This window comes from Aegilops tauschii, chromosome 1 (assembly GCF_002575655.3).
Source record: "Aegilops tauschii subsp. strangulata cultivar AL8/78 chromosome 1, Aet v6.0, whole genome shotgun sequence".
Lineage (NCBI taxonomy): Eukaryota > Viridiplantae > Streptophyta > Magnoliopsida > Poales > Poaceae > Aegilops > Aegilops tauschii.
In genome coordinates, this window is record NC_053035.3 from 374,312,266 (window position 1) to 374,316,945 (window position 4,680).

The 4,680-nt window shown below is 49.3% G+C and overlaps 1 pseudogene; it reads left to right on the forward strand.

The window, feature by feature from the left end:
- Positions 1–347: 347 nt before the first annotated feature.
- LOC141037232 (uncharacterized) lies at positions 348–1,554 on the forward strand (annotated as a pseudogene).
- Positions 1,555–4,680: the final 3,126 nt, after the last annotated feature.

The following is a 4,680-nucleotide window of genomic DNA, read 5'->3' on the forward strand; positions in this document are numbered from 1 at the left end:
CAGAGCTGGACGCGGCGCGGCGCCTGAAGGGCATCCTCGATGATTTCGCGGCTGGGACAGGGCTTGTCATCAACTTCCACAAAAGCATCATCGCGCCCGTGCACGTCCCCGAGGGCGAGCTTCACGAGATGGTCCAGGTGCTGGGCTACCTTGTGGGGATCTTCCCTCAAGTCTACCTCAGCCTTCCGCTCTCCAATCGCAAGCTCTCGATGATTGACTTCCTCTCGCTCATTGCCAAAGTAGAGCGCTACCTCTTCGGCTGGCGTGTGCAACTGTTGCCCTTTAGGGGGCGCTTGGTGCTGCTAAACGCCATGCTAGACGCGCTCCCTACATATGCCATGGTGGTGATGGAGATCCCACCCTCTGTTCCCCGGGCAATACACGCCATGCATCGCTCCTTCCCCTGGTCCGGGGCAGACAGAGCATTGGGAGCCCAGTGCCTCGTTGCATGGGACTGCATGGTTCGTTCCAAAGAAGTGGGAGGGCTGAGGGTGCGTGCTCTTCTGTCCCAAACTGACGCCTCCTGATGAAGCTCCTTCACCATCTACACTCGCACCAAGATGCGCCGTTGGCTCGCTGGGTTTTGGGCTCGCTAGGGCGCTCAGTGCTGCCCACGGCGGTGGTGGCGTCACTCCTCGGACCGCACTGGACCTCCCCGGCTAAGCTTATGCCTGTGTACATGGAGGTCTCCAGTGTCTCCGTTGGGAAGCGGGCACACTACGGCGTTCTAGTTGGACTCATGGCTGCCTAGCGGTGCTCTATCTATCCATATGACTTCTCTCTTCTCCCACGCGACCATGCCTGACGTCTCGGTAGAGCACGTCGTTCAACACGGCCTCGACGGGGTACTCGTCCCCCGGCTAAACCATGTGGGGGCTCGGGAGCGCGAGGTGCTCCTTCCTATCATCCGGGAGCTGATTCTGACGACGGAGCCAGATGTTCGCTCCCTCCGTCTCGGTTGTGCTAATGGCGCCGCCCTCTCCTCTGTTGGCATCTACCAGCTATGCTACTTTGGTGGGGTGGTCGCGCCTTTCGCCGACTTCGTCTAGAAGAATTACGCCCCCAGTAGGGTTCGCTTCTTCGCCTGGCTCCTTGTCCAGGCCCGGATCCACACGAGAGATGTGCTCCTGCGGAAACACACTGTTGAGACGGCTGGGGCTGGCTGTCCCATCTGCTCGGCGTCGCTCGAGACGGCGGAGCAGCTCATCTTCGGCCGCCCTTTTGCTCAGCGTTTTTGGGCGTCTGTGGGGTCACCTCGGCGGTCCCCTCCATCAAGCTACTCCACTTTATGTCGCCTCCCAGTTCGGTGCCCACGCGGACAGGGTCGACCTTCCTACTCCTTTGCCGCTGGCAACTTTGGAAGCACCGCAATGCGGTGGTCTTTCAGGGCTTGCCCCCATCGCTACCTCACCTACTACAGTTGTGTAGGGAAGATGCTATGCTTTGGCGTGTACGCTTGCCTATTGCTCTTAAACAAGCATCAGATGCGTGGCTAGGCTGCTTGGTCAGTCCCCAGGCCACCTGATGTGGTTGCCTTGTCCCCTTCCCCAACTCTCCCTGTGAAAATGTACCTATGCATGCTGTTTTACTTTGGTGTTTTGGTCCCAATATATGAAAAATCACGTGGGCCCCCCCCTTGAAACTAAAAAAAAGAATGGAGGGTAATATCGCAAAGGAGCTAAAGGTAGGAATCTACTCTCTTAGTCTCTATTTTATTGGAAAGCCTCTTAGTCTCTATTTGCCATTGATACAACCTTTCACACACCAAACATCTAATTTACCTAGATTCTTTAATTAAAGATACTTTGGATGTATAAAAGAGGTAACATGCAAGATTATAAAGTTCAACTCTCTTCAATCCATATTAATTATCACTCGTTTGGTACTACAATTAATATAGATCGAAGAGAGTAGTAGAAAGTTAGTTGATGTAATATACAAAGTTGCAATAAAGTAAAGGAAGCGAGCATGGAGTAGTGGTGATATGTGTAGCACAATTGTCCATAGTCAATTGGCTACGATACTGGGCCAAATGGCTTCGTCATGCAGATTTATTATAGCCACTGGCGGCATTTCAGAGTTTGATTTTTTTGGTTCGGATTCTTTTGAATTGTCAGTTTAGAGAAGGGTGCCATATGTAGGCCAAAAGAGGCAATTTCTATTGTTTTTTTTATTTCAAGAAACCTTGTGAGACTTTTATGACAAAATCGTCTACCAAGTTTGACATATTTTTCAGAACTTCTATTTTAATTTTCAAATTTCTTCTAAAATAGTTGGGGTAAAAAAATGTTAAATGAAGATTACTACATAATAAATGGTGTCAGGCGTTGGTGGAGCCTTCTCTTCCTTCTTCCTTCTCTTGGCCTGTCTTCAATGGTGGAAATGGCTTTGTTACAACAATGGAGGTGTGGCGGCACGTGATGGGGTAGATGCGGCTTGATGTTGATGACATGCGGCGACTAGGGTTGGAGGTGAACTCCTCCATAGACCCTTCACCTAACCATTCATCCAATGGCTCTAAGGGAGCCAAATCTTCTCACACTACCTCCCTTGGTCACCAAGGACCATGTAAGAACAAATGGGACAAAATTGGTGAACAATTGCGGAAGTTATGGCTTATTTCGCAGCCTTAGGAGGTTGGTATGACTTGGTACAGTCATACCATGCATGGCCTTGTCTACTGGACACTATGCATGAAGGAAATATGCCCTAGAGGCAATAATAAAGTTATTATTTCTTTCCTTATTTCATGATAAATGTTTATTATTCATGCTAGAATTGTATTAACCGAAAACTTAGTACATGTGTGGATACATAGACAACAGAGTGTCACTAGTATGCCTCCACTTGTCTAGCTCGTTGAATCAAAGATGGTTAAGTTTCCTAGCCATAGACATGAGTTGTCATTTGATTAACGGGATCACATCATTAGAGAATGATGTGATTGACTTGACCCATTCCGTTAGCTTAGCACTTGATCGTTTAGTATATTGCTATTGCTTTCTTCATGACTTATACATGTTCTTATGACTATGAGATTATGCAACTCCCGGATACCGCAGGGACACTTTGTGTGCTACCAAACGTCACAACGTAACTGGGTGATTATAAAGGTGCTCTACAGGTGTCTCTGATGGTACTTGTTGAGTTGGCATAGATCGAGATTAAGATTTGTCACTCCGATTGTTGGAGAGGTATCTCTGGGCCCTCTCGGTAATGCACATCACTATAAGCCTTGAAGGCAATGTGACTAATGAGTTAGTTGCGGGATGATGCATTACGGACGAGTAAAGAGACTTGCCGGTAACGATATTGAACTATGTATTGAGATACCGACGATCGAATCTCGGGCAAATAACATACCGATGACAAAGGGAACAACGTGTGTTGTTATGCGGTTTGACCGATAAAGATCTTCGTAGAATATGTAGGAACCAATATGAGCATCCAGGTTCCGCTATTGGTTATTGACCAGAGATGAGTCTCGGTCATGTCTACATAGTTCTCGAACCCGTAGGGTCCGCACGCTTAACATTCTGTGACGATTTGTATTATGAGTTATGTGATTTGATGACCGAAGTTTGTTCGGAGTCCCGGATGAGAACGGGGACATGACGAGGAGTCTCGAAATGGTTGAGACGTAAAGATCGATATATTGGAAGGCTATATTCGGATATCGGAAAGGTTCCGAGTGATTCGGGTATTTTTCGGAGTACCGGAGAGTTACGGGAATTCGTATTGGGCCTTGATGGGCCATACGGGAAAGGAGAGAAAGGCCTCAAGGGTGGCCACGCCCCTTCCCCATGGGCTGGTCCGAATTGGACTAGGGAAAGGGGGCGCCCCTTCCTTCCTTCTCCTTCTCCCTTCCCTTTTTCCTATTCCATGTGGGAGGTGGAATCCTACTAGGACTAGGGAGTCCTAGTAGGACTCCACACTTTGGGCGCGCCCTATGAGGGCCGGCCTCCTCCTCCCTCCATCCTTTATATACGTGGCCAGGGGGCACCCCATAGATAATAGACATTGTTCTTAGCCGTGTGCGGTGCCCCCCTCCACCATAATCCACCTCGGTCATATCGTTGCAGTGCTTAGGCGAAGCCCTGCGCCGGTAGCTTCATCATCACCGTCATCACGCCATCATTCTGACGAAGCTCTCCCTCGACATTCTGCTGGATCGTGAGTTCGTGGGACGTCATCGAGCCGAACGTGTGCAGATCACGGAGGTGCCGTACTTTCGGTACTAGGATCGGTCGATCGTGAAGACGTACGACTACATCAACCGCGTTGTCATAACGCTTCCGCTTTCGGTCTACAAGGGTACGTGGACTACAGTCTCCCCTCTCGTTGCTATGCATCACCATGATAGATCTTGCGTGTGCATAGGAATTTTTTTGAAATTACTACGTTCCCCAACAGTGGCATCCGAGCCAGGTCTATGCGTAGATGTTATATGCATGAGTAGAACACAAAGAGTTGTGGGCGATAATAGTCATACTGCTTACCAGCATGTCATACTTTGATTCAGCGGTATTGTTGGATGAAGCGGCCCAGACCGACATTACATGACCGCGTTCATGAGACTGGTTCTACCGCCGTGCTTTGCACACAGGTGGCTAGTGGGTGTCTGTTTCTCCAACTTTAGTTGAATCGAGTGTGACTACGGCCGGTCCTTGTTGAAGGTTA